We start from the raw sequence: 12,720 nt of genomic DNA, 5'->3' as shown, positions 1-12,720 counted from the left end.
GGATCACTGCATCCAGCTGCTGCAGTGCTGGAATCAACATCCTCCAGGGCTTCCAGCTGCAAGGAAAGTGGCAGGATCACTATCCCAGTGAGGAGCTAGTGAGGGTCAGCTTCTCAGCCATGTAAGCAACCTGATCTGAGGGATCCCTGTGCTTACAGGCTCAGCACCCTGCTGGAAAGCACCAGGATCCATCAGGAAGGCGTGCAGCTGGGTGCATTGCATCCACATAATGCAACTCCCACCACTTGGGATTTCTTCAGAGCAGGGTACTCACCTGGCTGGAGCAGCAGCGAATCTCACTATTGCAAACAATTTTTTTTTTTTAAATTTAAAAAAAACGAAAATAAAATTGGCCAAACTTATATTTTTTCACAAAATTCAGTGCTCTCTTTGAAACACAGGCAGTGATTTTTGGACATGAGACTGAGCAGAATGCATTGTTGATGCTCTCAGCCATTACTTTATAAATTGAATAAGATAGATGTGTTCATTCATATGAACTAATGTAGTTTTTCTTATGAAGGTTTCATATTATACAAATCCATTAGCATATTTACAAATTAATCTTCCCTTAGGAAGAAAAAAGATCAAAGATTTACAGAAGGAAGTGCTTTATTACTTTTAAACTGCCTTTTTTTTTTTAAAGAAAGAGAAAAAGAAATGAAGGGAAATTATGTTGAACCATAAATGTTTCTTTATGACTACTGTACAGCAGCTTTGTGGGAGATTTAAATTTACTAAAGGGCAAGGGGGACTTTAAGCCGTCTATATGAGTTCAGTATTAAAAATATATATACATGACAGGTGCCCATATAAGTTCATGCAGTACAAAATATTCCATAAATGAGCTCATTTATCTGAGTAATTTAAAAAGAGATTCTGCACAAGGGGAGAGATTTAGTATGAATTATAGTCCGTTTACCTTTCATAAGTTTTTTCATCACTTCCCATACCTCCTTTGGTGCTACTGAAAATATCTGTAGTTATCAAGCCTTATATTCAACCTTGCTATTCCCTATTCCCAGGAAAGCCCTATTGGTGGAGTGACTCCACGTTCAAGATATGCAGCTTGTAAAGCCTTGCATGCAAGATTATTTCTTCTTCACCAATGCCAGATGAAACAAGATCAGGCTAAGAAATCTTTAATCTAAGCAAACAACTTGAATAACAAAGAGCATTCCAGGAAAAGGGAAAAAAAAATCCCAGGGTTTACACCAATCATTTAGACTTGATTCAGTTTTGAAAGATTCCTCCTTCTGTTTTCAAAATTATTTTGTACTGTGGTTGGAAATAAAGAGTAGTAGAGCAGCAAGGAAATGAAATGAGATGCAAACTTTTAATGATTTATTAATAACCACTTTCTGAGACATTCTTAACTGCTAAAGAGAAATCAGAACACTAAATACATTAAGATCTTTAATAGCAGGGGGGTGGAAGGAAGAACTATTGGAAAGTTATGAAAATAATGGAAAAATTCCAAGGCTAAAAACCACCTGACAACCAAAGCACTTTTTAGGTAGAGTTGCTCCTGCCTTGGGACAGGAGTCACAACTAGGAGACCTCTGAAATCCCTCCCAGACATAAGCTTTGTACTTCTATGCTGAAATGTTTGAAGACCCTTTCCAACATGTACAATTAATTTATTTTTTAGTCCCTTAGGATATATTCCAAAGGAAAATTTCAAGGCTACTACCAAGACTACAGTTAAATCACCATTCATGAACAGAATAATACTCATTTTCTCATGATCACTGCACTCACTCAAGTATAACTTCTTTCACTTCTTGGAGCTTGCTGAAAAAATGACTGAAAAGAATCAGAAACATCCACCTTTCCTGGAACACAAGGAACCAAACTGGACTTGTTCTCCTACCTTGCCTTCCTCTTCCAAAAAAATTCTCTCCCCTTCCATCCACATGCCACCTATCCTCATGAAAAACACACCTTGACAAGTTTTGAATGAAGGATTTTCCTCTACTCTGGAGCTGACTTTAATTGCAAAATCCCTCCACATCCTCCTGCTCCCATTCAGGAGTGCCCTGCCTGAACAACCAGGTGACTTCATCTCTGTGCCTTTCCCTCTGTTTTCCTCAGGGAAGCTCTCCAAAAGGTTTCCCTGTAATAGTTGGAGGGGAAGTTCAGTGTCATTTTTTGTTTTCCTTCAGACATTGCATTTGGCTATCAGAGTGCTCACAGTTAGCAAACCAGGACTCTTCAATGTCTCAGTCAACCCACTTGGGAAATCAATAAAAGATAAGACTTCCCATGTTTCAGAGCTATGAGGGTTGGCAAATGCTTCTAAAGTGCTTTGAAAACCTGGAAAGGTGCAACGTTCTCATAATGGCCTTAATGCTTTGTAGTTCTACAGAATATTTTATTCCAAAATCTTGAACTTTTACAAGTAACTAACCCTAACTACAAGAGTCCTGTGAGATGTCTGTAAATAAACAATAATGCTCAGGATAGTGCTTAGTCCATCATATCTTTGTCCAAATACTGACGTCAGACACTGTAATTTATCCTTCATATGATCTTCTAGTCCTGCTGAAGTCTACAAAACCTTTTTGTTAGAAATATTATTGCCAAACCTACTCAGTAGATTAATGCTAATTATCTTAGGGCGGGAAAGTTGTGTATTACTCGAAATTTGGCTCAAAAAAAGAGAATGAATAAGCAAAGAGGCATGTCCTAGAGCCAGCAGGAGAGAAAAGAGTAACTGAGGTTCAACTACAGAAAAAAAATAATGAATATATACATATCTATCACCAGAAAAACCCTTAGACTAATGTTCTCTCAGTCCAAGAGGCATTTAAGGTGAGGACCTTACACTTTCCAGCCATTCCACTCTCCAGCCATCACCACCTTGTTAAGGATACTGACTGCATCACACATGTGAGAGGAAGTTTGGCACCACAAGTTTTCCAGGTGAAAAAGTGTGTCATCAATGAAGAAGAATTACCAGTCATTAAACTGGAGTGCATGCTGTGCATGCCTCTTCAATTCAATATAGGGAATTAAGAAGTCAAATGCCTGTGGCATTAAATATGAATGATGAATGCGAGAAATAAAATAAGTAGAAGAGAAATCTATGTGTTTCATTACATGAGGTAGCTGTGCCACTGGCACCTTTTGCTTTTGTAATAAAGAAAAAAAAAACATTGGTCTAAGATTAGAAAGCAAAGAAAACTCAGTTTTTGAGGAAATTCATGTACCATTGTAACGAGATGAAAACATAAAACATTTTCTAATCTGAATTCCATCCTGATAATCTGAAAAGATCACAGAGTATGATAGTGCATGAACCAAGAATTGAGAAGAATAGCACATACATCTCCCTTCACAACGGGCTTCTAAAAGAACAGCCAATATTTAAGGAAAGAACACAAACTACAGCAAAAGAGCAATGTCAGAAGTGACACATTATCCCATTTTAAGGCTTGTGTCTGACTCCTGCTTAGAATGGGAAGGATAAACAAGATGAGCCACAAAGGCTTCTGTGTGTATCACAAAGCACACGGCATGGGAAACCACTTCTGCCTCTCTCCGACGGAAATGGTTTCTTTCATCTCCGATCAAGTTTCAGAGGTATTTTTATTTATTTACACATGAAGGGCTGTGAACCAAATTCACCCCATCATTTTGTACGAAAAAACTGAAAAATACATCGATTCTGCAGCCTCACCAAGACATGTAGAGGTTGGAGTTGTGTCCCTCAGGTAGTCAGATGCCATCTGCACCCAAGACATCTCTCTGATGAACATCTAATATTGAGAAAAATTCTATTAATCCTCTGAATGTGGTAGAACAAGTGACTATGCCCTGAAAAAATGAGAAAAATGAGAATTGAGAACAGCCAGGTAACATCTAGAGTGCTAAGAAAGAAAATGTTCAATAAGCTGGTTGAATATTTTTCAAGATGATGAAGATGAGGGAGAAGAAATTCTATGAACCAATCACCAATTTCACCAAAAACTGAGGTAAACATAAAGGAGTGCCTGGAAATAAAATATATCAGTGAGAGCGTGTTCATGATTATTTTCTTGCCTGTTTGGTGATTATGAGGTTCCAAGGCAATGTGATACACGGAAAACTGAATATCAATAAATTCTGATCCATTTTATATTACTTAATAATATTTCTGGAAAGATAACGAAAACAGAAACTACTTGAAGACCAGGAAAAGTTTCTGTTCCAAATGAGCTAGTTTTGAAACCTTGCCTGAAACATAACACCCCATTATTGATAAAATTAAATTCTGTCAAATTATAAAAATATGAATTATATATATGCATAAACACACACAATGTAGATAACATTTGGTACACGGTGGATTCTCTGTCCCATATAGTCTCATCCACATTTTCCTCAACTTTTTTTTAATCACAAAATATGAGATATTTGCATCTTGTAACTTCCTTCTCACGACACTGTTATGTGATAAATAGTGATGAGGATGGCATGGATCACATCCCAGTCACCAGAATCGCTACAAGGGAAAAATCAACAATTTGAACCAGACACTCACCAACCCCAGAGCATCTGATATGGGGCTCCTTTAAATCACTTAATGTAGTCTGGCTTTGTGCAGGCACCTAGAAAGGGGAGAATATTGCAATTAATTCCCCGAACCTCAGGTATCGTACATTTTACAGGCACTGTGTCTTTTTATTAATTCAACATGTTTTTTTAACATTTAACATGTGCTTTGTTGTGGGAACTGGGTCACTGGAAGTTTTCACAGTTTTGGTTTGTTTTTTTTTTTAAAAACTGCCATTGTGGAAAAATCACAACTCCACCAGCACCATCCACCACATCCTTAATATGGTTGATGGAATAATTCAGGTGGCAGAGGGATCTTTGAGAATTTCAATCTGAATTAATTTTTTTAAATAAGATTTCTTTCCCCCAGTGCCAAAACTAAAAATGATGTAAGTGCAAAAATCTCTGTAGTAAATTAGTGATAAAAGAATAAAACAGTTAAACGAATATATTTTTCATGCTTGAGGGCTGTGTGTTTAACAGTTTTCTAACTGTTCATTCATTTATATAAAAATACTTTGGTTATTATCTACTTGAGTTGAAATTAGATATTTAATTGACTGGAGGGAATGAAATCCACTCACTTTTAAATAAAGCAATGATTTAAAAATATTCCTGTAAAGTGATTTGTAAGACCACACCAGCACTAGTTCTTGGCACACGTCCTTGTCTGTGTATATATTTTAAAAGCATGGTTGTTTTTACAAATGTAGTACTGTGAGAGCTAACTTCTTCAGAAACATGTTTATCTTAATTAGGAAAGTCAACAGACTTCTAATGGGAAGAAATGCGTATTTTTCTCTGTGGTATCTAAAGCATCAAAGGCCTCGTTCTCATGCCAAACCAATCTTCCTTCCTGCCTGCCTTTCAAACCCAGGTGATTGCAGACAGCTGAGCAGACATTTTCCCAAAAGCTTCTATTGACCTGGCTCCAGTCCTTTCCCGTGCTCTGTCTCCTTTTCTATCCGCATGTCACTTCTCTTTCTCTTTCTGTGTATTTGTTGTATTTTTGCCCGAGGAAACCTAGGGATATTCATGGCACTGAGGCAAATAATGTGGAATTAAAAACTAAATTCTTCAGGCCTTATCCTAGCAACAGGACCATCACCATCTGTTCAGAGGACAGGACTGCCATTATCCGCTGCATTCTTTGTACGTACTCCATCACCTGTGAGGGGAAAAACATTGCCCCTTATCCTGGGGTCTTTGTTTAAAAACAAAGTTGTCTGCTGCTCTCTGCTACCCATACATTTCATAAATGTGATATACAGTACGTTGGAAGGGATTAGGCAGCAATAAAAAGCCTTAAAAGCTTAAAAGGGAAAAAAAAAAACCTAAAGAGAGGACATCTGCATGATAAACAACTAAAGCAAATATTGTTCAATTTAAATAAACAGTTGTGATTAATTAGTAAAAGTTCACACAAATTCTTATATCTACTACCAATATCAGGGATGCAAGCACCACACCTTTCATTTTGGGAGAATTTTACAGCAGTATTGGAATTGTTGTTAGGAATTTAGGGGTTTTTTTTTATTTAAATAACTGATTTGAAATCTTTGTTCCCCAATGTGCTGCAAAGGCCATTTTGGCTCCACACAAACACGTCTGCAACAGAAGTCCCAAAATACAGCAACAAAATCTAAAGGGCTGCATAACCTTTTACCTCAGGAAAACATGAAGTTGCTCAAAGAGCTCAAATACCCCACAATTTAATTTGAAATCCTCATCTTTTACCCTCTAAGAATAGTACTCCTTATTCCTCATTTATTTCTGCTTTGAATATTTGAACATGGATAAAAGTTCATGATGGAGGAAGAGGTAAAAAATCAGGGAATTAAAAGAAAAAAAATTCCTGGAAATCAGAGCAGCAGCCTTGACCTCAAATTATGTTTTCAGTTTAAAATTACAATTTATAAAAGCTGGTTGACTGGCTGTCTCTGTTGTTTTTATGCCACTTATAAACAAAGCTGCAGTCATATTTATTTCTCAGGGCTTACAGACACATTTGTGGTGTGTAGCTTGGCAACAAAAACTGGTAAAAATTTGCCTGCTCCCACCAAATCTCTAAAGTGCTCAGACCATCCCATAACAGCCACAAGTCTGAAGGTCCAGGATGCTGCATCCCCTCCTCCCCAGGGAATAAAAGGCCAGAGCAGAGCCACCTGATCTAATCCCCCTCCTCTTCCTCTCCCCAAGAGGTGCAAGTAAGGATGGAAATCTATAGCCTTAGATTTGCAAGAGAATTTCTCTGCTTTCCACATTTCTCCTCAGCTTTTTTTTTTTGTTCCAATTTCATTGATAATCTCAATTGCTTCTGCTTTTCTGCAAGCTATGAGGCTGGCAGATAAAATTTACCACCTTATTTGGTGGATCACAGGATTTCCTAGATGGGCATTCATCATCACCTAACCACAGGGGCTGGACCCATCACATCTTCCTTTTCAAGTAAAAAGCTGAGTCAATTAAGTTTTCTCACAAATATTTACAAGGATTGAAAAAATTTCAAAGGGAGTGAAGAAGAAATAACCTATCATAAAAAAAAAAAAATCCCCAAAAGTTTGCCCTAAACTATTAATTTGTTGCGTTAATGATATCAAACAAGGGCTAATGATTTACCTCAGCCAAGCAGATACCCAAATTTTGGTGAGCAAAATGGTCCAAAGCAGAAATACAGAATTTTTTTTTTCTCAGAATATCTGGGAGGTTTTTTACTATGGAATAAATCATCAGCTCTTCCACAAGCTTGCATGTAAGAGGGGAATCTTCCTTGGAAGCAACAGAAGTCCCTTGGCTCGGGATAGAGGCTGGTGCATTAATTCATCTTGCTCTGCGTCTAGGTGGCCTCAGATAGGACACCACTTGGTCCAAATATGAATATAATTGCTCTTTTGAAATTGCCTCTCAATGGAAAAATCTGTCTCAAATGGCACTACTTCAGTTTTGTCAACACCAACATAAAGATTTATTTTTAAAGCCTTTGAAGCATTGTTTGGATTTTGGCTTTCTTACCATGCTACTAAACTTCTCATCTCTGCATTCCTCCAATATTTCATGAAAGTCATAAACTGTTGTACATATTTACAGACCAGAACCGATGTTGCCTTCCCTTTGGAGAATACAAATACCTGTATTAGTATTCACGTAATCCTACCATCATTACAAACCAGCCTTTAACAGAAAAGGAAAGACAGAAGCATTGTGTTTCAAATGGAAAACTGGGGGCGTGGTGGAGGAAGATGGAGACTAGAACACAAAGGTACTGAAAGCAAAACTCACATTTTAGTCACTAACTTAAATTTCTAGCAGTGCTCAAGTGCAATACAGAGACAGAACTAATGAGGCCCTCCACACTTTTCTAGTTTCAAGGAGGAAGTGGTTTGTAATTTAAGACAGATAAAGAAATCCACTAATTAAAATATTCTGAGATGAATGGCAGCCTCCAATTATTTTCCTGATTTGACACAATCTAGTAACAGCACAACATAACAATGTCTTACGCATTATCATCAGATTTTGTAAAAACAAAGTACAAACTGAATTGGAATTTTGAGGACAACAACAATAGAGTGCTCCCAGGCCAACCCATGGTTGGATTCATCTCTCAGTTTAAATGAATACAGAAATGAACAGAAGAAAGCTTGATATTGAGGAATAAGTGACCTTTCATAAGACTGAAAGTTGTGATGGAGAGTGTAAACAGGCAATAAAGGTTACAATTTATAATAAAATTATTGAATAGGTTGGATTGGAAGGGACATTAAACTTCATCTCGTTCCACCCCCTGCCATGGGCAGGGACACCTTCCACTACACCAGGTTTCTCCAAGCCCTGTACAGCCCAGCCTTGGATATTTCCAGGGATGAGGCCACAGCTTCTCTGAGCAACTTGTGCCAGGGCCTCAGCCCACCTTTTGTTGTAGCTTAGGTGCAATTTTAGCAACCCTGCTCTTTTATAAAAGAAATTTACATGCACCTCTCCAACCGCTAAGTATCCGCAAATACAATAAAGCCCAGAGCTCAAGTTTTCCCCAGTCCAAATCCCATTGCAAGGCAGCAAAAATTTTGCCAACCAGCTTGATATCTGAATAAACCTCCTCCCATCCCAAGCAGAATTTAATGCAGCACCACAGGAACAGCTGAGAGCACACCCAAGGTCATTGATGAGTGAACTGAGGTGTCTGCAGGGGCAGCAGTTGGGCTGTTCTAGCAAGGGCTGGTGTGACAGGGACCTAGCAGAGCTGCTAGCCACGTGGAGATCTCTCACTGCCTGACACACTTGGGTTTGGCCACTTAGAACAAGCTGTGTCTCAGTTTTACCATTAGTAACATGGATATTAAACATTTGTCTCCATCCTGATGCATTGCCAGGAATTTCTGTTTTGCAGGAACATTTTGAAAGCTATAGAGGAATAGAGATGATGGCTGTGGCTATCAAGCCAAAGCTTAGCTGCTGGTGTAGTGTGTAAGCATAATGAGAATGGGGAATGGTAAGGACATTTTAAAAGCTGCTCACTGACAGCTCCAGCTTTGATTCACATCTCCAAGCTGCCCAGGCAATTACTAAGAGAGGAGGTGGGAAAAATAAATAAAAAGCTCTTCTTGTCATATAGTGCTTCTCCAGATAGACCTGATAGCCCTGTAGATGAATACAGCTCACAACCAGTAGCATGAAAAAGGGGCAAACAAAGGTGGAACACCATTAATTGTGGAACTGGTTTCCCTGAGAAGGCCACAAATACAAGAGCAGCTCATGGGGTTGGAATCTTAGATGACATGCTGGGGCCATGGGCACTGATAGTGATGCCATAGGATTTTAGGTTTTCTATTTTTCATATATTTGTAATCCTGCAATTCTTAAGTGTATAACTCTAAACGCCATATGGAGTGTTAGCTACTGCCTTCCCATCTTGATTAGACAAAACAATTCCTCTCTAGGCCTGGAAATCAAGGACACCTCACTGTCTCAGGTCTGGAGAAGTATAAAAAAAAAAGTAAGTTGGGGGAGAAGCAACCTTGGGGTAAACAACTCCATTACCTGAAGCTGTAATTGGAAGATTACCACCAACAATATGGAAATGGATCAAACTTATAAAAGTGTGAAAAACTCATGATCTGCTGTCCATTTTGGGTGTAGCCCCTCAGGGAGGGTTCACTGTCACAGACATATTTTATGGAAAATCCTTTCCTTAGGATTTTTTCTCCTGAGATGCTGAGAGGCCTCAGGAACAAAATGCAAACAATGATTATCTGCTGCTGTGGAATGCAACAGGTGCATCTGGGATTGGTCTCATGTGGTTGTTTCTAATTAATGGCCAATCACAGTCCAGCTCTCAAGACTGTCTCAGTCAGTCACAAGCCTTTGCTATCATTCTTTTTCTATTCTTGGCTAGCCTTCTGGTGAAATCCTCTCTTCTATTCTTTTAGCATAGTTTTAATATAATATATATCATATAAAATTGAATCAAGCCTTCTGAAACATGGAGTCAACATTCTCATCTCTTCCCTCATCCTATGACCCCTGCGAACACCGCCACAGCTCATCTGCCCTTAATGCACCTGAAGGCCCTTCAAAAAAACACATCTGCTTTTATTCTCTTAATCTCGTGTGGCCTCTGTTTTTTAGGGAAGCCCTAAGAAAGGCACCAGGAGTGCCAGGGCAGGGCTGCCAGGGGAAGGTGGGAGCCCAGCAAGGCAGGGCTCGCTGCTGGAGCGGGGCTCTGCAGCCCCGGCCCGGCAGAAACGGCTTCTGTTGCTACTGCTAATGATGAATACCATATGCTTGGCTCTTGCTGTTAGAAAATAAGTTACGTTACTGCTGCCTGAGAGTGAATCAACTCTTTTCTTTCATTAAAAATAGACGTTCGTGCCCATTCATGTTTCCTCGGCACTAGTACATGGGCAAAAATGTTTTTTTAAAAAAAAAAAATCAAAATATCCTCCAACTGTAGCTTTTTTCTGCCTTTCGCCCTATCACTACCTTATTTCATCTCATATACAGTATCCCTTTTTCCAGACAATAATCCTGAAACAGAAGAGAAAGAATTGATGTGATCATTCATATAATTTTTTTCCTTCTGTTACTTTGAACCAGTTCAATTCACTGTATTTAAAACATTACTTGTGATTGGCAGCCTTGATTTGGGAAATCCTTCTTTAGATGTGGGAAAAAGAGATGTTTGCTGTAGACATCTAATTTTATTCGGCCTCCCACTATCTGAGAATCAGGTCTTTTATTAAAGTCATTTTGTCCACCACTTATTAATTTATCAGTGGAAAGAAGCCTCTTGGATCCAATTGTTTTCATTTATAGCTTCATATATAAAAATCCTTCTTTGTGATTTCACTAAAGGTGATCAAATCGCAGGACACACAATTAATCTAATTAAGTTGTATCCTGCAGGCCTATCCACTCAAATGCCATAGGAATATTTCAACATCTTATAATTTTAAACTGTTTCCTTCACAACTGTATACTCTGTGACATTGTGAAATTGAAAAATATTTTGAATTTATTTATGTTTCCAAATAAATATCCCCCTCGATTTTACAAGTATATTATCATATACCTACACATGTTAACAGCCCCTTACTGCTTTGTGGATGCTCAAACACAAAAGCAGCGATTTCAGATTTTGACACATCTTTTTTTACTTTTGGGATTTTGCTAAGATCAGTTTTCACCAGTCAAATGAAGCAAAGGTCCTGAGGAGCAGCACAGTGTCAGCACAGGTAGAAGGAGAGTGACACAACTGAATGCCACAAAAGACCCCTTCTTCATGCTTCTGACAAAACAAAGCTGCATATTATTTCAAAGCCTACTATAAAAAGAAAACTGGAAAGATTAAAAAAAAACAAAAGAATAATAATAATAAAAGGCTGGCAACAAGCCTTTAAAACAGAGACAATCCTTTGCAGCACCTCTCCCTGTTTATTTTATGCCAAAACAATTTCCTATCCACCTGTTCATAAAAAACGATAAGGGCTAAAATTATACTGTAATTGTGAAATGGAGTCACAGGGAAAAGGAATATTTTGGCACACAGCCTATAGGAAAAAAGAACACAATGTATTACTTCCCTCATACGTGTAGCAACTACAGGGGATCATTTTCATACCCTTCAATAGGCCACTGTTAACGATCAGCAGTTGATTGGCCAAATTAACCCCAGGTCTACCTCCAAAATGATTATGATTGCATATTATAATTAATGATGACACTAAGGATATTAGGCTCAGAAGGGGTTTTGTTTGTTTGAATGAGTGATGGATCATTCCATTCAAGGGTAGATGTTCATGGCATGCTTTGGGCTTGTGCATTTCCAGGAAATCTTGGAGATAATCTCATGGCTGGTGGTAATTCTTGGAGAAATGGGAAAGGGAGGAGGGTCCCTTCTGGATTTTAATCTTATTTCTTCCCTTACAGAATGGAATTAGCTCAACACTTCTTGGTTGAACTCTAGTCTATCATTTTAATTAAATGTATCCAAGGAGTCATTGTCAAGTCTGGATGGAAGTAATAGGTTGGCAAACTGAATATTGGTGTCTAAAGGCAGCAAGGATTGTCTGCAGCAGGTATTTAAGGCCTTAGTAAAAGACCAATGCACCAAGAAACAAAAAGAGTTCTAAATTCCTGACCAGAGCCAAGCCCTGATCCCAAAGTTTGGAAGTCTGAGTGACTAGTGATCTAAACCTTGTCTGCCAAAAATAATCTCTAACCTATTGCTAAAATAAACTAGAACCTAGAGTAAAAAGAAAAAAAAAATCTCTAAAACTATCTCTGAAATAAACAGGCACCTAAAGTCACATCCCTTGAATTCAATAGCTCTTGAAACTTGGCTCTGGTTTTAAAATTTGGATGCAGTCACTTTGTTTTTGTCCTCTTACCCTCTTCCTTCCTGAAAAGATGAACACCTCTAAGACCAGTTTGAAAATCTGGGGGTTCTGAAATCTGAAGCTGAATTAATGAACAGCCCCAAACACAGACCTGACCCACATTGCTGGAAGGGGTTGCTGCAGAAGGCTCTAGAAACCTGAAATACAACAGGGTTTACCTTTCAATCAGCTTTCCATTCATGTTTAACACCTCCAGAGTGAGAAAAAAAACCCTAACTAGTGGCAGGGTTATGGCTAACTCATTCCTGGACAGGCCATTCAATGCAAAGTTTGGGCTTTTTCAAAG

The sequence above is a fragment of the Agelaius phoeniceus genome, chromosome 7, assembly GCF_051311805.1.
Source record: "Agelaius phoeniceus isolate bAgePho1 chromosome 7, bAgePho1.hap1, whole genome shotgun sequence".
Taxonomy (NCBI): domain Eukaryota; kingdom Metazoa; phylum Chordata; class Aves; order Passeriformes; family Icteridae; genus Agelaius; species Agelaius phoeniceus.
Note: the sequence above shows the minus strand (reverse complement) of the source record.